This window comes from Canis aureus, chromosome 21, assembly GCF_053574225.1.
Source record: "Canis aureus isolate CA01 chromosome 21, VMU_Caureus_v.1.0, whole genome shotgun sequence".
In the NCBI taxonomy this organism is placed as follows: Eukaryota; Metazoa; Chordata; class Mammalia; order Carnivora; family Canidae; genus Canis; species Canis aureus.
Genome location: NC_135631.1, coordinates 25,853,280 through 25,879,328, shown reverse-complemented (window position 1 = coordinate 25,879,328; position 26,049 = coordinate 25,853,280). Strand labels below are relative to the sequence as shown.

Genomic DNA, 26,049 nt, shown 5'->3' with positions numbered 1-26,049 from the left:
TTGCAATCAATGGAAGACCAAAGAATATAGGATTCAGATATTGAAGAAAAGACTTTAACTTTGATAAACATGTTAAACACAGTATGAGAACAAAGGTGAGTATCAGTGTAAAGATACAGAATTTCACTAGAGGTTTTAATTTTAAAAAGTAACAAAATGAACTTTCTGGAATTGAAAAAATGCGGTATCTGAAATTAATAATATATATGTTTAAATATATTGAACATATGAGAACTGAATTAATAAAATTAAATATAAATTAACATATAGGATGAGATATGGAGACATGCAGAGAGAGAGAGAGAGAGAGAGAGAAAGGAATAGAAATAGAATAAAAAGAAAAGAATACACCATAGTTTAAGAGACATGGGGATATATTTGTAGAAAAAAAGAGAAAATATCAATCCACAGATCCAATGAACATAGCAAAGCACAAACAGGATAAATCCAAAGATAACATCTTTTAAGTGCATTATAGAATAAATGCTGAAAACCAAAAACCAGGGGAAAGGAATAAAAAATCCACAAGAGAAAACAAAACACATCACTATTAATAAAGCAAAGAATTAGATTGGCAGATTACATTTCAATAGAAATGAGGAAAGACAAAAGGAAATATAATGTTTTTAAATTGTTGAAAGAACATAACTACCAACCTAGAATTGTATACCTAGAGAATATATCCTTCAAAACAGAAGGCAAAATGAAGATATCAAAACAGAAGGCAAAATGAAGACATTTTCAGATAAAACAATATGGAGGGAATGTGCTGCCAGTAGTTCTGTAGTAAAATATGGAAATTGATTTCAATAGTAATATGAGTATGTAGAAGGTACACACTCAGTTAAAGAACAATAGAAACAGTACTTGTCCATATGACACAAGTGTAATGTCTTTTAAAATTTGCATTATGTATATAAAATTAAAATGCATGACAAAATATTTCAAAGACAGTGGTTTATGAATTTTAAAGGTTCTAATACTCGAGCAGACTATGGATGGGAAACTAAATTCTTTGTATCTGACAATAGTGTGTCAAGAATGTATATGCTAATATGTAGGGTAACCTACATATTAAAAGGATAGTAAAAGAATGTATACCAACAACAAAAAAAAGGGAAAAATCATAGAAATGGTTGATAATATAAAAGAGCAGGAAAGCAAAAGAAAAGAATCATAAAACTGATAAGTCTACATAAAACAAATAATAATAATGTGGTGTATGTTAGCTAAACTTAATAGTAAGCACAATAATTAGATTACATGTAATGTGTAAATGGGATATGTACACATGTGTACATATATATGTATATACATATGAGTATATATAGATACAGATACACATGATAGATAGATGATAGATAGATAGAACTCCAAACCTCCCTACCTTTTTATGACAATATAAGAAGGCTCATTTCTTGAATGCCCACTTCAAATATAGCTTAAATTTAATTGAATCCATTTTTCATTTATCCTCACTCAATCTTTTGTGTTTTAGGACAGTCATTTTATTTTATTTTGATCTGTCTTCATTTTCATGCTACCTCAAAGGATTCTCTCACATATTAATGTCTAGGGATTGGAACATTTGATATTCATCCACTCCATTCCTTTGGTGATCGTATTCCCTTTTAGCTTTCATCTATAAAGACTTATAAATAATGGATTCTCTTTTTCGGTTTAATCATGTAAAAGGACTTTTGATTATTTCTTAGCTGTTCACTGCATTTTTCTCCCACTTAGGCATAAGAGAAAATACAGTCCAGAAACTTAAATACAGAGCATCATACCGAAATGTGGGTACATACACTGTGTTTACATATCACATGCTATCTAGCGGTGGATGGTTCTTTTTACCCATAGTGGCACACATGATCCTTGGTATCCTTTCATGGGTCACAAATAGGCTCGGAGGCTATTATTTTATAAATAGTGTTTAAATCCTTCAATAAGGTTAATAATAATGGCTTTCATTTCATACGCTGAATTCTAGCTGCCATTCTTCTGTCTACTTTATCAGATAATGAACTATTCTGTCCTTTTAGCTTTAAATATCTTGAAATTTCACTGTTTCATACTGGGGGACTCAGGCATCTCATTAGGAACATCATCACTGGTTTGTGATATAATGAGAAGAAGATGTTGAATATGTTAAATCACTGAAATTTTAAGGTTAGCATATTAAATTAAATAATACATTAATTCAAAAGAAATTATAAAGGTATGGATTATCAATCAAGAAAACATATTTTTTAATTTCACCTATTGATGTCATCTCAAGGAAACTTAGTCTCATCCATTCTATGCTCTTGAAGATGCCATATTACACAACCTTTAAAGATAGAAGATTACTAGGTTTTATTAAATGGGAAAGAATGTAAAGAAAGTATTATATGTTTATATGTTAGCTAAATAATTAATTCATTTTATACACAAGCTGCATTATTGTAGCAATAACTTATGGTGACAGTTATTCCTACTAGCCCAATGGCAGTATGACATGCAGAATCTCTACACTGAATTTAAGAAACTAGAAGTAGAAGAGATCAGAAATTTCTGCATGTGTGTGTCCCAGTTCTGTAAAAGGGTCTCACATTTTCTTAGTGCAGCACATCATGGGGCCAATTAAAAATGGTTAACTAATATGGTTAGGGGGATAAACTTGAAAATGGGGCTCGTAGAAATCCTACTTTTCCCAATAATGATCAGAAAGTCGTGTAACAATTATGTGTTGAGTAGGTTGCAAAGCCCCATAAATAGACTCACTGAGTTTCTAGTAACCAAAGAGAAACATATGAGCCACTTGAGAAAATGAACTGGCCTGGACAGACATAGAAGTAAGGCAGAGAGGGACAAAGTAGTAACATTTATTGAACAAAACACAGAGACAATGGGGAGGAAGACTGGATACCAGCAAGGAGAGACATAGACCATCAAAGTCAGATTTCTGCCACAACCCTGTACAATGTGAGTACAGATAGAACCCAAAAATGGTAGAGAGAATGCTAATTTAATTGACGTGTAAATCTTGCCACATATTGAAATGGAAACTTTATATAAAAAGCGCTTCAGTTAGCTAAAAATAAAAATGACTGCACTAACTGAACTGAAGGAACATGTGCTTTGAAATTTCTCCTATCCACAGTTAAATAATTGGGGGAAAATGGAATAGTTAAGATATGCATCATTAATTAATAAGGGAAAGATTCCACTAGGGTTTCATGGTGGAAAAAAATTATTGACATTCAGTCTTTTAATCAGTAGTAAGATCAAAATATGTTCTTAAGATATAAATATACCACATTCATTTACATGAAACATAACTGTCAAAAATATAAATATAAGAAAATTATTGTATATAGTAAGGTATTTTGTTTTAGAGGTGTTTAAATAACCATTACATATATAATTGTGGTAGGAAATGTAAATATACCATTTTGTTGATGACTTTTACAATATGAAATGACAATTATGACAGAAAAAGAGGAGCAAAAGGTTGTAGATCAAATAATTTTCATGACAAATAGCATGGCAAACATTAAATTCATAAGTTTCGTATTTTAATATTCCATCAAGACATATACGGTTGAGCTTGGTTGGTACGTATAACATAATAATTTACATATTGTAAAAATTATAATTAAAACATGATCATAAGGATGCACACTGTGGTGCATTTTTCAGATTTACTTTATTAGATTTTTGCCATAGCTCTACAACACACTTAAATATATTATTTTCCTTCTTTAAATAATTATTTATTCATTTCAGAGAGAGAGAGGGAGAGAATGCACAAGTAGGGGGGAGGGCTTGGTACAGGAAGCGGGAGAGAGAGAGAGAAGCAGACTCCACACTGAGAGTGGAAAGCCCACTCAGGCCTGGATTCCACCACCTTGAGATCATGACCTGAGGGAAAATCAAGAGCTGGACGCCCAACTGAGTGAGCCACCCAGGTACCTGATGCTTAAATGCATTCTAATGATTGGTTTTATTGCAAAGATAAACATGTTCATTATAGAGAGTTTGGAAATGCAAAAAACAAAGAACACAAAATGAAAACTATCATGAATTTCTATCACTATCTGCACTTGGTGTGCAACTGGGGGGGGACACCCTTGGGAAAATAATTCTGTCTAAAGCCCACGATTCCATAACCCAAACCTTAACAGTGTAAGCTAATTCTGAGGTGATGTAAGTAGTCATGAGCCCTGTAGTTCAGTGCATAATGCAGTAGATCTGTGTTCAGACCACCTGGCTTCCATAATGGTTCCATCCTTTACTCGCTATATGACTTTAGGCATATAATTTAATCTTTGTATGCTTTGTTTTTCTCATTTTGAGAACAGTGGTAATAATATGCCTGATAGTGTGTATGCAATCACTAGAAATTCAATATTAGAATTTTGTAAGGATGCCAAGCACATACTACAGTGTTCAAAACACGGATAATAATATAACAAATAGGATATGTGAGGATTAATTAGAAATTAGATGTTAATAGTTTATATGAAAGCTTAGTACATAGTGTTATGTTCCATAAATGTTTTTTAAAGTTCATAGAATTTTTGTTATGCAAATTATTTCCATTAATATTAATATTATTAAAGTTATACTGTTATCACTATCTTCCAAATCTACCAGAACAGTCTGCTTATCTTGAAAAACAGTGAACATGAGATCTCTAAATATCTTGTGCTTTAGGCACATTTCTTTAGAGATTATTCATACCCTTCTTCATATTTTAATCATCTGAATATTTAAATAATTCAATATTTAATAATAGGAAGAAATCAGCCTTTCAGTGTCCAAAATCAGGAAAATTAAAATCATGTTTGTGGTTATCATGGACTCTCACTTTATTTTTCGAGGAAAGGAATAGAGATAGATAATTGCCTTCCTTTCAGCACCTCTAATTCTAAACATCACCATCGTAACTTTGAACAATAAGCATGAAGCCTTTTTCATCTGTCCTTTGTCACCAAAAGAGATGTCCTGACAATCATTCAGCAGATTAAAGGCCCTGCAAATGTCTGGAATCAAGGCCACGAATTTTGGATATTGCTCAGGCCTGCGACAAATAAAGAAGAAACTATTTATAAAATCCATTGACTAGTTTCATGGCATCCCTCAATTTTTGAATTAGGGAATCAAAAAGAGTATGTTTAACAAACCCTAAAACATGATTTTCCATGTATAAAATATATGTTATTATATACTCTGTGTGTATATGTAGATGTATATGTTGTAAGACTGTATATATTATTTTTAATTTATTTATTCATGAGGTACGCACAGAGAGAGAGAGAGAGGCAGAGACAAAGGCAGAGGGAGAAGCAGGCTCCATGCAGGGAGCCCAACGTGGGACTCAATCCCAGGACTCCAGGATCAGGCCCTGGGCCGAAGGCGGCACTAAACCACTGAACCAGCCAGGCTGCCCTGATTAATTATATTTTGATATGTATTTTACTTATATTTCATATGTCTTAATTTTTAGATTTTTAAAAAAATGTGCGTATATATATATTTAATCCAATGTACAACATCAAAAAATTATGAAGAGTTTGACATACAATATCTTTTAGCTGAGTATTTGAAAAAAAAAACTTCAGAATTAAATCCATTCAAGAATAAACATGTCCATACAAATTTTGAAACTATAGCATGTACCCTCCTCCTGATGTAGGTAGAAATGAGGGCAAATTCATAAAAATATAGCATCTAGACCTTCTATCTTATGTCTATGCTTGGGTTTCTGCAGAAAGTGGGAATCAAGTCAAAGAATCATATGCTTGGAGTTTATTTGGTGAAATGATTCCAGCACAGATGAGCATCATTGCCCTACTGGACAAGTACTGCCTTCCCAAATTACAGATGTGTGAATGTCATTAGTTCCCATAAGATGCCTGCCCTAGACTGAAGCCTCAGACCAAAAAAAGCTGGGACCCAAAGAAAAGGAGGTTCAGCTGAGCCAAGATGGGTCACAGGTGAATGAAGCTGCTTACAACAAAAATGGCCAGAGTAAAAGATAAATGCTGTGGAATCTCGGGGCGAAAGGGATGGGGCGGGGGTTAACATACTAGAGATGTGTGATGCATCCTTAAACATGTAAATCATCATTAACTCCCATTAAGTCTTATAAGCAAAAGGGTGATATTTTTATACACTCTTTATCCTAAATGAACAATCAAAACTATTGAAAATAAACACTGAGAATAAGATTTAATTTCCTCTTTAATATTTTCAGGTTGTTTGAGGAAATCTGAAGTATACATTACACCATTTATATTCATTTTTTGTGAAATTTTAATTATAGTATTTGCTTTTATTAACTTCTCTTTCTGAAAGAGCAAAGCATAGTGGAGTCATAAACATATAGACATTTTTAGAGTTTTGCTGTGTTGGAGAAAAGAACACAAGATATAAGCCTTAATGATGCTAAGTGTCCCTCAGTGAGTTACTTAGCCTCAGTCTACTTTTCTACACATGTAGGTTATTTGATTCAAATGACATACCCCACCTTGGTTAAGAAAGTAGGTGCTGGTCTTGGATGTGTTTAAAAGCTGAATAATGGGATTAATTCTCCTATGAGTTGTGTGATCCTGCTTATGTCACATAGACTCTCTGTGCCTCAGGTTTCTTATTTAAAAATAGAGAAAATAATAATAATGCCTATCAAATGTGTGCAATATGTTAGAGTACTCATTAAAATGCTGTTCAGAGGGGTGCCTGGGTGGCTCAGCAGGTTAAGCGTCTGCCTTCTGCTCGGGTCATGATCCCAGGCTCCCTGGATCCAGATCCACATCAGGCTCCCGGCTCTGAGGGGAGCCTGCTTCTCCCTCTCCCTCTGCTGACACTTCTTTTGCATGCCACTCCCCCTGCTTGTGGTCTCTGTTAAATAAATAAAGCCTTTAAAAAATTGTTAATAAACAATTGACCCAGAAAGATGAACTGATTTGCCCAAGGTCACATAGCTTCTGATGAAATCCTAGCACTAGACACTGTTACCTTCCATTCCATTCCATCCTATTCCATGCAGTTCCCACAGTGCTTCACACTATAATCTGTATGCTGATTTTTTTGTCTCTAAAACTTATTAACACTAGCGTTTTTAAGGATTTTATTTATTTATTTAAGAATGAGAGAGACTGGAGGGAGAGGGAGAGCGACTGAAGCCGACTCCATGCTGAGGGCAGAGCCTGTTGTCAGGCTCCATCCAAGACCATGAGACCATGACCTGAGCCAAAACCAAGAGTCTGACGCTTAACAAACTGAGCCACCAGGTGCCCCAACATTATTATTTAAAAATAGTATTTTACATTATATAGGCTCATCAGTAATCACTAGTTTAAAAGTTTAGCTAATCATTATAGATTTTTTTTTTCATGGCTTTTGAGGCGATTTTAAAATGTCAGGTTAAATGTACTTTTGTTTAGCATGTGTTTGGAAAGTATCTGAGACTGCTTGCTCTTAAGGATTTATTCTGATTCCTTTATTCGAAAATTGCTACATTTTAGAAACTCAAGCCTCATCCAGTTTGGGAAAAAGAGAAGGCTGACAAACTGATTTTTCAAATAGATTCTCTAATACCTTTCAGTGATATTCAGCAGAAAATGGGTTTATGACACAGAGTAAGACCAGAAATCAACAATCCAACAATCGTAAGCCAAACACCAAATAGAAGAGAAATTCCCTGGGGGTATCACTATGGAAATCAAAGAAGCTCAAGTTAGCAATACAGAGGAACAGAGAGTATTGCACAGAAAGAGCCACAAACAAATTAAATCCAAACCCTGTGGTTGCAGCAAAGCCTTTATTTATAATCCCTTACAATGCATGCCTTTATTTCACTTTTTTTTTTTTTTTTTTTTTTCTCCCAAGATGGTGCTAGGCTCTGTAAACACCCCTGGCCAGCAAGACTAGGCATTCCAGCTCAGAATCACTACTTCATAACAAAACTTATTTCAAGCTACATTAGGCTTCCCCAGCTGGGCTAAACACGACTGTAATATAATGTTTGTTTCTAAAAAATAAAAAAGGACCTTTCATTCAGTAGCCAGTGAGCTGAGACTGCTGTCTCTTAAAATCTCCAGTGAACTTCAGAGTTATAAATTAGGTCCCGGTCTTCAGAGTTATAAATTAGACTCTGGTTTTCCCCTCTGCCTTAGGAGAATTCAGGAGAAAAGACTGAAATAATTTGAAGTAGTTTTAAAGAACACCCACACCTTGAGAAATGTTTTGGGAAACAGTTGATATCCAGGGACATCATAAAGGGGTAAATAAAGATTTTGATTGCTGGCCTTGGATGTATGCAAGGTCATGTTGGCTTCATCTGTGTAGCTTCACAGCATTTCCAGCAAGGGTTGTGTACTCTATGATCCTAAAATCAGGAATATTGCAAGAACCTATTAGTTCCTAGCTATCAGGTATCTCGGTACACACTAAATAGAGGGGATCAGATACTGAAGGAAGCCCAAACACTTGAGGATACGCTCACACACTCACATTTATTACCAGTGATCTACAAGCTACCTGAGAAGTATTCTTTGTCTCCCTACATATACTTGCTTATAGAATTTCGAAGGTTTCCTCCTAATTAGATTAAGTTATTCTTTTAGCTTCTATTTATCACTCATATTGCTCATTCTTGGTATTTGGTGATTCATACTGGTCTACATTTCCTTAAAATATTATAATATCAGGCAACTTAGGGCTTTTGAAATTAAAGTTGTTGGTTTGAGCTTCAGAAACCTCAAGATAATCAGAACATCAAGTTTTGCCTGCTAAACGTGGCATAAAGAACACGGTCTGCCAGAGGAGCACGGACAGCACATGTGTCCACCCCTTCTTGCCCAGAGAAAAGGGAGTGTCCTGTGATCTAGATTGATCTTAACAGGATTTTGCTTTTCCCGTTATCCTGGGATCACTGAGGGCAATGGATAATTCAGGTCATAGCTCTCCAACCTGCAACATGCTTGGTAGAGCCCTGAGCATGGAGTAAAGAAATTTGGGTTTTCAGCACCATTTTGAAGCTGGGTTGTGTGATTTGAGGAATGATAACATTGCTATTTGGGAAAGTCTCCTTCTTTTCTTTTTGTGCTATGAACTGTTAACAGATAATCCAAGGCAAAAACAAAAACAAAAACAAAACAAAAAACAGGGTAAGATTAAAAAGATAAACTGAGGCATAATAAAAACTTTAAGAGTTGATTTGAGCAAAAATCTATTGAAACTGGGCAGTGCAAAACATTAAATGGTTAGGTGTGCTCCACCTACAAGGAGCCGGGAAAAAGGACTTAATTTTTTAAAAAATGCAAAGAAAGGAATTATTTGGCTAAAGATGAGTTGGCTGCTTATGATTGGTTATCGTTAGTGTTTTGATTTTGCAACCTTGAGGCATTTACAGGGTTACATTTTGATTGGCTTAAATGGACCACTACCTCAAGTCTAATGGGTTCCTTGCTGAATAAATTTAACATCCCACTCTATAGCTATTTGAATTAGAGATCAACCAAGACGAGGCTGTGAAGCAACTAAAAGCATATATTTGAGGTGTGAGGGATGCAATCCAGGAGGCACACGGTTAACTGAAAATCAAAGGCAAAACCATAAGGTACATGTTTTGAAACAATTATGAGTGATGCTGATGGAGTTAAACCATCTGATACAGGATTGTCTATTCCTCTAACAGATGCCACGTTATCTCGATTTTGGCCCAAAGTAGACGGGCATATTCAGGAGGCAGGAAAGGTGCAATTGGCAAGTTGCAGCTGATGAAAGTCCAGAGTTCATGGTGTTCCAAGAATTGAAACAGGAGATGTGCACAGGCCTCCCTTCCTCAATATCCTCTGACCCTATTTGAAGGACTCTCTTAGGGGTGCCTCCATTAATTATGGAGTCTCCCCCCACAGAGAACACTTAAGATTAAGTTTTAGAGATGCTCTAATCCAGTCCGCTCATGATTTAGGTGGTAAATGAATCTAACACAAATATTCAAAGCCTTTGAGCCATTTTTCAAAATCCTCTGTGATGGTATCAGCTCTCTATAGCCCCTCTGTCGGAAGCCATACTCTTTTTAGGATTTTTCAGGGAATGAAAAGGGAAATTATGGTAACTTGACAAAACCTACATGCAACATTTGCTGAGATTCATGTTTTGGTCTGTTTAATGAGCCTTTAACACATTATATATGTGATACACCCAGATATGTGTGACTAGATACGTATCATTTACAGAGGAATAATTTATGTATGAAAATTATGCAAAACAAAGACTTTGTATATAATGTTCAAGGACTATATACTCTGGATAGTTGTAAGTATACAACATACTTACATGATGGCTGAGATTTTGTTAATTCTTACCAAGAAATGAGATTTTGCCTTAGAGATTAAGTACTTAAAATATGCATTAGGCAATTGTATCAATTTTGAGGAGTATGACTCGGAGTCTAAAGTTGATCTTTAAGCTTTCCAACTAAAGTCTCACCTCAACTTCTCCACCTACCAGCCATCGGGGATCCTTAACATGGTGAATTCATTTTTCTACTATAGATCCCCTAATCAGAAAGCAATTTGAGAGAGCATTGAGATCTGAGAAATAATTTTACATGTGCAGACTTTTTAGAAGGAGATACGGGTTGCTAAGTAAAGGAACTGCTGCATTATTAAGGTAAATACAATTGTTTCTATTTTTCCACAGGAGGGAACAGTTATTCAAGAATTGTTCCAAACCATGCTGCTAATAGAGGATGGTAGGGCAGTTTATGCCCATACAGTTTGGCCCTTTATTTTTTCAAAGAAATAATCCCTTAAGTAATCCATTGCATAACTGTTCTTGTAAATTTTGAAACATTCTATATAGCATTAAGATGGGATTTAAATCATATCCTCAATTCCAAATGTTCTATAAGAAATAACTACACGCATGTATTTTTGTCTATCATTTCATAATATTTTATTTTTTTATTTTATTATTTTTTTAAAGATCTTATTTATTTATTCATGAGAGACAGAGAGAGACAGAGACAGAGAGAGACAGAGACACAGGCAGAGGGAGAAGCATGCAGGGAGCTCCCTCCCATGCAGGGAGCCCGATGTGGGACTCGATCCCGGGACTCCAGGATCAAGCCTTGGGCCCGAAGGCAGGGGCTAAACCTCTGAGCCACCCAGGGATCCCCCCATAATATTTTCTTCCACATTTAAGGCACACATATACATGAGGACGTGTGCACGGAAACACACAGCTGTGTCTAACAGCAAGATCAAGTACTGACTTTGGTCTTTTTAAATAAATCACGGGATACCATATATTTTTTTTCTTAAGCTGCTGTCTTAAACAAAATTTTCATTTTAGAAGATTTGGGGTTTACAGAAAAATTGCAAAGATGTTCAGAGGTTTCCATACATCTGTCACTCATGTTTCCTGTAGTGACAGCTTACGTTACTGTGACACGCTTGTCTTAGTTGCATGAACCTATATTGGATACATTATTATTATTTTTTTATTTTTTTAATTTTAATTTTTATTTTTTGTGGATACATTATTAACTGAAGTCCATATGCTATTCATTATTTCTTTAGTTTTTATCTCATGTCCTTCACTCTAGTGTAGGATCTATTCTATGCTAGAATAACATATTGTGTTGGTTGTCATGTCTTCTTCAGCTCCTTTTGGCTGTGATGGTCTTTGATAACCTGTAATCCCATAGGAAACAACATCATTAAATAAGGAATATTAAATATACATAGAGTTCCTTCTACCTTTCGTCTCGTTTCCAAAGTTACTTAAGTCAGCAAGCTTGATTCCCCATCCCCTTCTGTGAGACAGCTTCATATATTTCTAATAATGATATTTTTTTGGTCCCAGTCTGTATTCTAGCCTAGGTTTCCCCAACCTCCTCCATAGTTGTTTCTTTAAATTTGCACATTTGGATGTACACTCTTTGTGTTGTCACGTTCTCTCAAGCTCTGTTATCAAGGAACTCTCACTGACCCTCCCCCCACCCTAAATCTCCTCTTTTTCTCTTAAAGCCTTAAACCTTCACACCCCAAAACGTCTAGCAACCAGTTATATGCAACCATCTATATTGTTTGCTTTTTACAAACATCATATACATGAAATGATTCAGTATATAGTCTTTTCAGACTGGCTCCTTTCACTTAGCAATGTAGATTTAAGATTCATCCCTGTCTTTTCATGGCTTGATGGCATGTTTCTTTTCAGTGATGAATAATGTTCCATTGTACTGATGTACTACAATTCATTCATTCATTCATTCATTCATTCATTCATTTACCTGCTGAGGGATACCTAAGTTGCTTTCCGTTTTGGGGAGCTGTACATAAGATTGATACAATATTCATGTGCTGGTTTTTGTATGAACCTACGTTTTCAAATAATTTGGTAATACCTAGGAGCATGACTGCTGGATCATCCGGTAAGAATATGTAACCTTGCAAGAAACCATCAAACCCTCTTCCAAAATGATTGTAACATTTTGCATTTCTACCATTGACAAACCTTCTGTGAACAGAGATGGTTTTATTTCTGCCATCCTTACATGTACACCTTCCATTTTTTTTTCTTATTATATTAGCTAGGACCTCCACACTGACATTGAAGAGGTGTAGGGAGAGAGGATATCCTCACCTTGTTTCTACTTTTAGAAGGGAAACATCCACTTTCTCATAATTAATTGTGATGTTAGCTCTTAGTTTTGTTTTCCGCTGTCTAGTTTTGTTGTGGGTGTTCTTTACCAAGCTGAGGAACTTATTCCATATTCCTAATTTTCTGCAAATTTTTGTCAAAAACAGATGATAGATTTTTTTTCCAGTGCTTGGGAATTTCTATAATCATGATTTTTCTTTTTTTTATCTTCTTCTAAACTATAAAAATATACTCTATTGGAGATAAAGGGAGTAATTAAAACCAGAGATAACGCATAATAACTCACAGTAAAAAACAAACAAACAAACAAACAAAACTAAGTACTGTTGAGACAGAGCAATGAAAACATTTATACACTGTGTGTGGGAGTACAAGTTGGCACCCACTTTGGAAAATAATTTGGCATTATCCAATGAGCACGAGGGTTCAGCGATTTACTTCCCAAGGGAACCAGATGTATAATTTCCATAGCAGCTCTGCCTGTGAAAGTTTCAAATTTAATATCCATCAGGAGTAGAATGAGAACCAAGTACAACTTTAAGCCAAATCATGATGAATCTCATAAACATAATGTTGAATGAAAAAAAATCAAGACACAATTACTGATCGACTTTATGTAAAACTCAAAAACATGTGGAACTGAAGAGTACACTTATGATGAGTTCTGGGTAACCTACGGGTGTTGAATCGCCATATCGTACACCTGGAACTAAGATGACATTGTATGTTAACTATACTAGAATCAAAATCAAAAACTTCATAAAATTAAATGCCTATTTAAATCTTTTGATGTGGAAGATTACATTAATTGATTTTAAAATATGAAACCTGCCTTCCATGCCCAGAAAAATCAACTAGATTGTGGTCTATAATTATTTCTCCATATTACTGGATTTTATATGGTAGCAGTTGTTGAGAATTTATGCAACTATGTTTATTAAAGATAATGTTCTTTTCTCTTTTGAAATATTTTCTTTTAATCTGCTTTTGAATTAGGGCAATGCTGACCTCATAAGAATGAGGTAAGATGTATTCCTGCTTCTTCTATTTCTGGAACAAAGTTTGGGCAATTAGGATGATTTCTTATTTAAATATTTAGTGGAATTTGCCAGTCAAACCATCTGAGCTTTGTACTTTCTTTATTGGAAGGTTATTAATTTTTTATTCAATTACTATAGTAGATGTAAGACCTTTATGGTTGCCTACTTTCCTTCATATGAGTTTTGGTAGTCTGTGTCCTTCAAGAATTGTTCCATTTCATCTAAATTACAAATGTGTGGGTATATCTGTAGAAAGCATTTCTTTATTATTATTTTAATGTCTGTGGGGTCATTCATGATGACCTACTTTCATTTCTGATAATCTGTGTTTTGTTTTTTCTTCTCTCTCTCTCTCTCTCTCTGTTGACTTTCTCTCTGTCTCTCTCTTCTCCTTTTCCCAATTAGTTAACTTGAGTACAGATATATCAATGTTATTGATCTCCAAGAACTAGTTTGAGATTTTGTTCATTTTCTCTATGGTTGTCTTATTTTAAATTTCATTGATTTCTCTTCTAATTTTAGTATCTTGTTCTTCCTACTTACTTTCAGCTTAAATGGCCCTTCTTTTTCTAGCTACCTGTGATGGAAATTAAGGTTATTGATTTATGTATTTCATCTTTATTTTCTTAAGTATGCACTTAAAGGAACAGATTTCTCCCTAAACAATATTTTTACTTCATTCCACAGATTCTGATAAGTTGTGGTTTCATTTTCATTTAATTCAAAACATACTTTTAAAATTTCTATTGAGACTTTTTCTTTGATCCTTGGGTTATTTAGAAATGTATCATTTAATTTCCAGATATTTGTATATATTCTGGTGGTCTTTCTCTTCTTAATTTCTATATTAATTTGGGGCACCTGGGTGGCTTGGCGGTTGAGTGTCAACCTTTGCCTCATTGTGTCATCCCAGGTCCAGGAACCCCACATCAAGCAGGGAGCCTGTTTCTCCCTCTGCCTGTGTCTCTGCCTCTCTCTGTGTGTCTCTCATGAATAAATAAATAAAATCTTTAAAAAAAAAATCTAGTTTGATTTTGGTCAGAGAACACATCTTGTATGATTTCTATTTGTATTTGTTTCCTAGGGCTGCTATAACAAAGTACCACAAACTGCATGGCTTAAAACAACAAAAATATATTCATTCATAGTTTTGGAAGCTAGAAGTTCAAAACCAAGCCATGCTCCCTCTGAAGACTTAAGGGGAGGAGTCTTCCTTGAATCTCTGAGCCTCCAGTAGCACCATGGGACATGGTGTCCCATGTCTTGAGGTATCATTACTCCCTTCTGGGCCTTCATCTCGCATGGCTGTTTCTTCCCTATATGTTTCTATCTTGTTCCCTTCATATACATATATCATTTATATTAGATTAGTGCTCACCTTAGTGTCCTCATCTTGACTTGATTCCATCTACTATTTCCAAATAAGGTCAAATTCATCATATCTTTTCAACCCTTAACATTATTCTTTTAAGTGCATTAAGGGTGCTGAATGACCCATTATGTAGTCTATTTTGATGTATGTTCCATATGAATTTAAGAAGCATGTGTATTTTGCTACAGTTGGAAGGAATATTGTATAAATGACAATTAGATCAATTTAATTGATAGCTGTGCTCAGGTAATTTATATCTTTATCAATTTTCTTTCTACATGATATATTAATTACTAACATAGTAGATTTTGTGTCTCTATAATAGTAGATTTGTCTCTATTTCCTCTCAGGTCTGTCAGTTTTTGCCTCTGTATTTTGGTACTTTTTTGTTAGGTACATACACATGGAAGATTTTTGTGTCATCTTGGATAATTGACTTCTTCTACACAATGCCCTTCTTTATACCTGAGAACCTTTCTTGTTCTGAAGTCTGCTCTGTCTGAAATTAAAAAAGCTATTCCATGGGAATCCCTGGGTGGCTTAGTGGTTTTGCGCCTGCCTTTGGCCCAGGGTGTGATCCTGGAGACCTGAGATCGAGTCCCACATCAGGCTCCCTGCATGGATCCTGCTTCTCCCTCTGCCTGTGTCTCTGCCTTTCTGTGTGTGTGTGTGTCTTTCATGAATAAATAAATAAAATCTTAAGAAAATAAAAAGGCTATTCCAGATATTATTATTATTGTTGTTATTGTTGTTGTTGTTATTATTATTATTATTATTATTAGTTGTAGCATGGTAGCATGCTACATGTAGCATGTAGCATGTCCTTACTTTTAACCTAGATCAGTCTTTATATTTAAAGGGTATTTCTTGCAGACAAAATAGAGTTGGATATGATTTTCTAATCTGCTCTGATGATTCCTGTCTTTTAACTGGTATATTTAGTCAGGTCACATTTAAATTGAGTATTGATATAGTTGGATTACTCTCTCTCATGTTTATAATGTTTCATATTCATCATTTTTGTATTTTATAACTATTATTCCTTTACTTCTGTACTTAATTGAACATTTTGATTTCAATTTATCTCCCCCTTAAAGTATAAATATTTTTAATGCTAGAAATTTATTATTACTTACTCTTATTAAGCACCAGCTGTAAGCTACAGAAAACTTAAAATCATACTTTGAAAACCCATTCTTCTCTCCCCAACCCAAATTCTTAATAAAGATTTCTTTAAGTGAAGACATGCTCTTTTCTGTATAAAACTTTATCAAATCAAGGCCAAGAACTGTGTACATCTTACTGTAAAATGCTGCCCATGACTGTGGAAACAGTGTCTGCCCATGCTCCTTTTACTCTCCAGGTCCTAAGACATGGTCATGAACTGTCTCTTCACAAAGCAAGGCCAGCACTTGCTGGGTTTATCATTCTAAAGGTGAAAAGATTTCTCACCAAGTCAGTCCAGTGTCTTGTCTCAGTTGTTGTAAGGAAGTCCTCATCACCTCATCTTCCCGCTTGCAGACTTAGCATAAATTGCATTAAGTGGAAAACCAGGCTCTCCAGGAGTGAGAAAATTAGTGATTCCTAGAGTACACATTTATTTCTCAATTTATCTTTTGGAACTGCACTTTGGAGTTTTTTAGGCACTCAGAAATGTAGGGAGTTACAACTATCAAGGTTCTATCAGCTTCATTCTTAATCTCACAGTTTTTTTTTTTTTTAAGATTTTATTTATTCATTCGTGAGAGACACACAGAGAGAGAGGCAGCGACACAGGCAGAGGGAGAAGCAGGCTCCATGCAGGGAGCCCAATGTGGGACTTGATCCTGGGACTGCAATCACGCCCTGAGCCGAAGGCAGACGCTCAACCACTGAATCACCCAGGTATCCCAATCTCACAGTTTTTGAAGAAGATATTGGCCTTGATGTAATAGATAGCCTCATCTACACTATCTGTATCTTTGTCTCTCTAGGGGCAGGTCCTTTTAATTGACCTGTGCTGTGTTTCCAATGAGTTTGGTGTCAGGGTTCTTGAGGGAAGAGTGGTAAGCTGGAATTTTGGTGCCAGCTGGGTTTCAACCAAGTTGAGTAGGTTGGAGTTAGAGCACAGCGCTTCTCATTGTGGGGAGGGGATAAACAGAAGTCTCAATTACATTTCCTTAAAAATAATTTTAATGGTAATCCTATAGTATATATTATGTATTTTTAACTAATTTAGGACCACTTTCACATGTATTGCTTCATATGTAGTACAGAAATCGTGTAACATAGTATTCTAAAGTTTTCCTTCCCATCCCTTTTGACAAAGCTGTCATTCATTTCTCTCATCCACAGGATATAATCACCCAATACATTGTTACTATTATTACATGAAACACAAAGCTACCTTTTCAATAAATTAAGAATTAAGATAATTAATGAAGGTGACTACACCAAACAACAGATTTTCAACATAGATGAAACAGCCTTCTATTGGAAGATGATGCCACCTAGGACTTTTATAGCCAGAGAGGAGAAGCCCGCACCTGATCTCAGAACTTAAAAGAAGAGGTTGACTTTCCTGTTAGGGGCTATATAGCTGATGACTTTCAGTTGAAGTCATGCTCATTGATCATCTTAAAAATTCTGGGACCCTCAAGAATGATACTAAATCTACTCTACCTGTGCTTTATAAATGGAACATCAAAGCCTTGATGGTTCCTGCAAAAACAACAAAAATCAATGAAAAAATTTTTTTCTCAAAATATCACTGCTCATTGACAATGCACCTAGTCACTCAAGAGCTCTGATGGAAATGTTCAATGCGATTAATGTTGTTTTCATGCCTGCTAATACAACATCCATTCTGCAGCCCATGGATCAAGGAGTAATTTCAATATTCACATATTATTATTTAAGAAATACATTTAGTAAGGCTACAGCTTCCATAGACAGTGATTCTTCTGATGGATCTGGACAAAGCAAAGTGAAAACCTTCTGGAAAGAGTCCACTATTCTAGATGTCGGTAAGAACACTTGCTATTCATGAAAAGTGGTCAAAATATCAACATAAACAGGAGTTTGGAAAAAGTTGATTCCAACCATCATGGCTGACTTTGAGAGGTTCAAGACTCAGTGGAGGAAGTAACTACAGATGCAGTAGAGACAGCAAGAGAACTAGAATTTGAAGTGGAGCCTGAAGAGGTGACAAACTCATGATAAAGCTTCAAGAGATGAAGAGTCGCTTCTTATAAATGAGCAATAACATGGTTTCTTGGGATAAAATTTCCTCCTGGTGAAGGTGCTGTGAAGATTGTTGAAATGGCAACAAAGAATTTAAAATACTACATATGGTTGGTTGATAAAGGGTCTACAGATTTTGAGAGGATTGATTCCAATTCTGAAGACGTGCCACTGTGTGTAAAATGCTTTCAAACAGCACCGCATGCCACAGAGAAAAGGATCATGAAAGGAAGACTCAATCAATGCACCAAACATGTTACATTAAGAAATTGCCACACCCAACCCAACCTGTCGCAACCACCACCCTGATCAGTCAGCAGTCATCAGCATCAAGGCGAGATCCTCTACTAGCAAAAAGATTCCAACTTCTTGAAAGCTCAGGTGGTGATTAGCATTTTTTAGTAATAAACTATTTTTTAATTAAAATATGTACATTTTTTGACATAGTGCTATTGCACATTTCAAAGACTACAGTATAGTGTACACAAAACTTGTATATGCATTGGGAAGCCAAAAAATTCATTTGACTGGCTTTATTGTGATACGCATTGTGGAACCAAACTCACAGTACCTCCCAGATATATTCATATTTTCAATAGCTAACTAAGTCCTAGTCTGCACCTAAAAAATCTGTCACATATTACATTCAATTTCCATTGACTGCTTCTTCTTCCTTTGGTTTTAAGTGCAAGTCTGATGTTTTGTTGTGTTCGGTTATAAAATGCTGGATACTGTGGGAGACAAGTAACAAGGCGCCAAAAATACGTTATCTTCATTTAAGTGGTCTTGTGTTTTATTCTGACAAGCATCTAAATTACTGCGTGCAAGTTTTCTTGATCTTGTCAAACTCAGCTTCATTCACACTGTTAGGAAAAAATTATTCTTATAATGTTCTCCTGCTAGGATGTAATTTCTATTCCAAAGTCATATCATATCTGGGTTATCAACTACAAACCCATGGATCATGGTGAGATCTTTATACTCCTTTTAATCTAGATCACCAAAGTTTCCAAGTCTAAGTATAGCTCAGTGGGTTGAGAGTCTGACTCTTGATTTTGGCTTGGGTCATGATCTCAGGGTTGTGAGATCGAGCCTTGTTTTGGGCTCTGTGCTCAACAGGGAGTCTGCTGGAGATTTTCTCTCTCCCTCTGACCCCCCTCCTTTTCTCTTTCACTCCCTCTCTAAAAATAAATAAGTGTTTAAAAAAAGAAAAGAAGAAATTTGAATGTAGACAAAATGGGCAGGGAAAATTCAAGTAGAAATTTTGGGGAAGTAGAGACTGTAGAGAAACCTAATTCTGATGCACATATTTGAAAGAAACAATATAATTCTGTGGAAATGTTATGGGAGGAGTTGAGAGTGATATTCTAGGCTGAATAAAGATAAAGAAGTATGAGGAGATGAGGAAGGATTGTAGTGTTCTTTGAGGATCGTATTATATTGCGAAATTCATTCACAAAGCGTGAAACACCAGAATCTTTTGGAGTGTGTTTTATTACAGTGGGCATTATGCATTTTGGGACATGCCATTGGGGAATTTCAATTTTCAGAAATCCCCTGTCATATTATACACTGAAGAATAGCTTATACACAATAACTTGAATATTTTTAAGTTATACTCTTCTATATATCTTGATAGTTCTATAAACCTAGGAAATCCTCACCACAAATACAAACATGTCCATCAACTCTAACATTCCTGGGTTTCTTTACAGTCCAGCTTTCACTCTGCCCTTGATCTTTAAGCAACTGTGAATCTGCTTTATACCATGATAGTTTAATTTTTTTTATAAATAAAATTTTACATTTATTTTCTGATTGTGTGCATGTGCGTGTTTATGTCTTTCTGATTTCTTTGATCAACTTAATGATTTTGAGAATCAAATATCATGGTACATATGTTAGCAACTTACTTTTTTTCCTTATTGTCTGTCCAATAGTATTTCATTATTTTTTATTTTTTTATTTTTTTGCCCATAATCAAAACTTTATTGAAAAACTGACACCAAAATAGGAGATCACTGTTGTAAACCTTACAAAATTAAACATAATTACATTATCTTGGTAGATTATCTGGAATTACTGAACTGATAAGGCTTTCTGTGATGTAACACAAATTCAAGAGGTTGTGCAGATCATTAGTGTTGCTTTCTTCTAAATGAACAGCCCTCTGTGAGTCTGGCCTTTCCTCCCGTCGGCTGGCACAACACGGTTGAACAGTCTACACAAAGAACCACCATCTGGGCATGGCTGAAAACTGTGGTGATCTTGTAGCAACCTGGACATTTTACATCCATAAAATAGGAATTAGGGCTATATCCTATTTTGTATAAAGCATTTACTTGTTGATGGACATCAATATTGTTTCTAGTTTTTGCCTATCACAAATACAATTGCTACGGACATTCATATAAATTCTTTGTGTGGACAAATGTTTCTATTTCTTGAGCAAATGTGTATAAATCATGGGTATCTGATATCATGGATAACTGATTTCAATAAATCCATCAATATGGAGGTGGCAAATGAGAGGAAAGAAAGCTTTAAGAGGATGACTTAATCAGAGAAAAAAAAGGGGGGCCTAAATATAATAATGGATATATGGTCAGAAAGGAACTGTCTTATTCTAGTTTTATTTAAACCCTAAATTCTGAACATTTAGATTGAATAACTGAGATTGTTTTAACAAGGTTGAATTTGATAGAGGTAAGTTTATGCCTCTTGCCCTCTGACAACCCGGTTTAAATAATGTAAGTGGAGCTCATAGGGCTTTTAGTAATTTTATCTGAATAAAAGAAGGCTGTTTCAGAAATCTTTGCTTTAATTTTTGTAATTTCTTATCCATTGTGTGTGCCTTCATTCTATCATTTCTAGGTTATTCTCAAAGGTCTGCAGAATCAAGCCACATCTTGAGTTAAACTGTCAGCAACTGTATCTTTTTTTTTTTTTAATGCACATTCAGAAAAAGAGAAAAATGAGTATTAATTTTTTTAAAAATATTTATTTAGTTATTTGAGAGAGAGTGTGCACACAAGTGGGAGAGAGGGGCAGAGGAAGAGAGAGCATCTTCAGGTAGACTCCCCACTGAGTGTGGAATCCCACGTGGGGTTCCATCTCAGGATTCCTGAGATCATGACCTGAGCTGAAATCAAGAATCAGATGCTTAACTGAGTCAGCCACCCAGAGGCCCCGAAATTTTGTTGTTAAATTTGAAATTAATTTTATACAGAGTCTGGCAATGTTTTAAATTGGGTTTAATGAGAGCAACCTTAAATGACAATACAGGAATAAAACAACCTGTAATATTTCAGCATACTTATTATCTCAGATGAGATGAATCTCTATAGATGAATCTCATGCTTGATATTGTAGTGAAACCAATAATTACCGCTTAGTAAGTACTTCTTATATACTGGGAGACAACATAGCATGTGTCACTCACATTTCTGCATGTCCTGTGATCAGAGGCCTCGCAGCCCTTTGCTCAGGATGATCTTTTCAAGGATGTTTTGTACAGCAAATAACTTGGGAAGATCAAAAAAGTATATCTACTTGGAATATATATATTTTCTGCATTCTTGGCAAAATTTGAACATATGGGCAGGTTTGCCTGCAGCCAATTATCAATAATTGTAGATGCTAAGCTCAGGATTAGGAACACAGCCCACTTTGGAATCGTCTGTGCAACACTGGAGTCCTTCTTCCTTGAATGTTTATTCGTATAAGATATATAATTTATGTACAATATATACAAATCAGAACAGCAATTTTTCTGACGGTAAATTATATTGTTCCATTTCTTATTAGAATTGGTAAGCACAAATTATTTTATTTTATTTTTAAAAATTATTTTATTTTTAAAAATTATTTTATTTTATTTTTTAAAATTATTTTATTTTATTGCTATTTTTACAAGCATCAAATATTGACAGCTATTTTTATAAGTATTCAACAATTAGTAAAAATTATTATAAAAAAGAAATTCCACTTACTCCATGTGCTTACTCACTTCTAGGAAGATGTTAGCTTATTGCAGTTTTGAGGTGATATGCAATTTCTCTTCTAGCTTATTTAGTAAAAAGTGAACCTTTAAAAAAAATTGCTTTGTCTTACAAATATCTTGACGCCTGAGCTATATAGCTCTCACTTAAAAGGATAATGACTTTACTTAGAATAAATTTTTATTGCCTCTCATATAATTTAGGGATGATGAACAAATAATCATAAAAATGTAGAAAAGTAGCTGTGATTTATTACATTAGTTTTTCAACATTCAACAACTGATTCTGTAGGCAAATGTGCGTAAGCAGCTCAGTCAATGGGCGGTCAACTCCCTGAAAACTATTTCTTCAGCATTTCCTGAGTGGATACCAGTTTCTTAAATGTAGCTATCCACAGTGCTGCTTTACATGTAGGGCTAATCGCCACTCTCCAAAATGGCAAAATCCACCTGTATGTGTGTTGTTGGTGTGTGATTTACATGAAGCCTCTATTTCTAAAGATACCATGAACATATGCTATATCATTATTTTCCATTTGCTTCAATATAATCATATATTGAAAGACTTAGCAGGGGCAGCCCCAGTAACTCAGCAATTTAGTGCCGCCTTCAGCCCAGGGCCTGAACCTGGAGACTCGGGATCGAGTCCCACCTCAGGCTCCCTGCATGGAGCCTGCTTCTCCCTCTGCCTGTGTCTCTGCCTCTCTCTTTGTCTCTCATGAATAAAGAAATAAAATCTTAAAAAGAAAAGAACAACTTGGCTATATTAGAGAACTTAAATGTATATAGACTATGTCCCTTCCAGAGGTACACATAGCAGATATGTGGAACTTAGTATAAGAAAACCTATCTTTGGGTTCTATGTACATTTAAATAATTTATATATTTTGTGCATACTACATGCCCGTGACAGTACTGCCAGAGTAATTTTTCTAAATTATAAATTTGATTAGTCTACTATCCTACCAAAAATTCTTTGGCCAGCCGATCCCAGCTCTATCTGCTGAGAACATCCCAAAACACCGACCCTCTGCCAATGAGGAGCATACCCAACACCTCGATATTGGTTTCTAAACAGCTTTCTCTCTCAAAGGAACAAAGGTTTCAAGTGATAAAGGGTTCCAAATTACCAGCTGTCAAAAATTAACACTAATATTTGGCATAAATGTTTCCAAATGAAAAGAGGCTAAATGCCAAAGACCAAATGAAACGTGGAGATAAGAGTCTTTCTTAAGAACTCTACAGACTCAAAGCTACGCATGTACAGGCACGTGTGTGCACGTGTGACTCTTCTAACACTCTTAAAGAAGTCTCACAGCAGCCTGTTATGCTAACAGAGAGATACAAGCTTGTCTGAAGAGAATTGTGGGGACATTTTTTGTTAAATGGAGTAAACTATTATTTGGTAAGAAGAAAACGCATATTCTAAGAATGTCATATTAGCAAAGTACTATTAGCATGGGTGACAGAGGACTGAAAGCTTTTAAATTTTAAAAATGCCAACAGACCCCCAGATTTCTAAGAGCAGAAGATTATATGGGAAGAATAGGATGAGAAATCATTTTTTTTCTTGCTTTCTTGTTTTTCTTTCTTTCTTTCTTTCTTTCTTTCTTTCTTTCTTTCTTTCTTTCTTTCTTTTCTTTCTTTCTTTTTTTTTTTTTTTTGGAAGGGCTATACTTGTTTTAATTCATTTAATCTTCACTGCAGTTTTAGGGGGTATACACTTTTTAAAACTTTTTTTTTTAATTTTTATTTATTTATGATAGTCACACAGAAAGAGCGAGAGAGGCAGAGACACAGGCAGAGGGAGAAGCAGGCTCCATGCACCGGGAGCCCGATGTGGGATTCGATCCCGGGTCTCCAGGATCGCGCCCTGGGCCAAAGGCAGGCGCTAAACCGCTGCGCCACCCAGGGATCCCTAAAACTTTTTCTTTATTGAAATGTAGCTGACGCAATGTTACAGTAGTTTCAGATGTACAGCATAGTGATTAGACAAATCTGTCCATTAAGCTGTGCTCACCACAGTATAGCTACCATCTGTCACCACACGACACTGTTACAATACCATTGACTGTATTCCCTTTGCTGTACCTTTCATGCCCATAAATTTTTGTATATTTTTTATTGGAGTTTGATTTGCCAACGTACAGCATAACACCAGTGCTCATCCCGTCAAGTGTCCCCCTCAGTGCCCATCACCCAGTCACCCCAACCCCCCGCCCACCTCCCCTTCCACCACCCCTTGTTCGTTTCCCAGAGTTAGGAGTCTCTCATGTTCTGTCTCCCTCCCTGATATTTCCCACTCATCTTCTCTCCTTTCCCTTATAATCCCTTTCACTATATTTTTATATCCCCTGAATGAATGAGCCCATATAATGTTTATCCTTCTCCGATTGACTTACTTCACTCTGCATAATACCCTCCAGTTCCATCCATGTTGAAGCAAATGGTGGGTATTTGTCATTTCTAATGGCTCAGGAATATTCCATTGTATACATAGACCACAGCTTCTCTATCCATCATCTTTCTATGGACACCGAGGCTCCTTCCACACTTTGGCTATTGTGGCCATTGCTGCTAGAAACATCGGGGTGCTGGTGTCCTGGCATTTCACTGCATCTGTATCTCTAGGGTAAATCCCCCACAGTGCAATTGCTGGGTCATAGGGCAGGTCTATTTTTAACTCTTTGAGGAACCTCCACACAGTTTTCCAGAGTGGCTGCACCAGTTCACATTCCCACCAACAGTGCAGGAGGGTTCCCCTTTCCCCACATCCTCTCCAACATTGGTTGTTTCCTGTCTTGTTAATGTTCCCCATTCTCACTGGGGTGAGGTGGGATCTCACTGTGGTTTTGATTTGTATTTCCCTGATGGCAAGTGATGCGGAACATTTTCTCAGGTGCTTGTTGCCATGTCTATGTCTTCCTCTGTGAGATTTCTCTTCATGTCAAGATAAAAAGCTTCTGCACAGCAAAAGAAACAGTCCACAAAACTAAAAAACAACCTACAGAATGGGAGAAGATATTTGCAAGTGACATATTAGATAAAGGGCTAGTATCCAAGGTCTGTAAAGAACTTCTTAAATTCAACAGCAAAGAAACAAACAATCCAATTATGAAATGGGCAAATCATTTTCTTTCCGAACCTGAATGTTCTATCTCTGACGCTTTCAATATTCAACCTGGAAGTCATCTTACCAACATTCACGAGTATATTAAATCTTGCTCTACCTTCAGAATCCTTAAGGCAAGAATTTTGACAGATATTTTTCTCTGTCAATAGCCAATATTGTATCATTATTTCCCTACATGAAGAAAGCCATTTTGCTTTGGTTGATTTCATGATTTTACCACCATCTTTGTATTTCAGCATTTTGGCTATCATGTATTTAGCTATGGTTTTCTCTGTATTAATATTAATTAATGTTTGCTGAGGCTCTCAAATCTGTGGATTTACTATTTTATGGAACATATAGACTTATCAGCCATTGCTTCCTTAATATTCCTTAACGTTGACTGTCCTAGTTTTTCTCTAATATCATCCAGTATTTCATTCAGACATATGTTAAATAGCTTCATATCATGACCAGGTTGTTGGAATTCTCAGTATTTCCCATCTACGATTTATAAATTAGCTTGGATAATATCCATTTCCCTAAGTTCACAGACCTTTTATTCTGTATTGTCCAATCTCTTATCAAGTTCATCCACTGACATTTTTGAGTATTGTGTTTTTTTTTTTTTTTTAGG

General features: G+C 35.5%; 2 pseudogenes; both read right to left on the bottom strand.

Moving 5' to 3' along the window:
- Window positions 1-16,444: 16,444 nt before the first annotated feature.
- Window positions 16,445-18,849, bottom strand: LOC144292058 (actin-related protein 2/3 complex subunit 3 pseudogene; annotated as a pseudogene).
- A 1,403-nt stretch (window positions 18,850-20,252) lies between these two features.
- Window positions 20,253-20,618, bottom strand: LOC144292806 (small ribosomal subunit protein eS27-like pseudogene; annotated as a pseudogene).
- Between the last annotated feature and the right edge of the window lie 5,431 nt (window positions 20,619-26,049).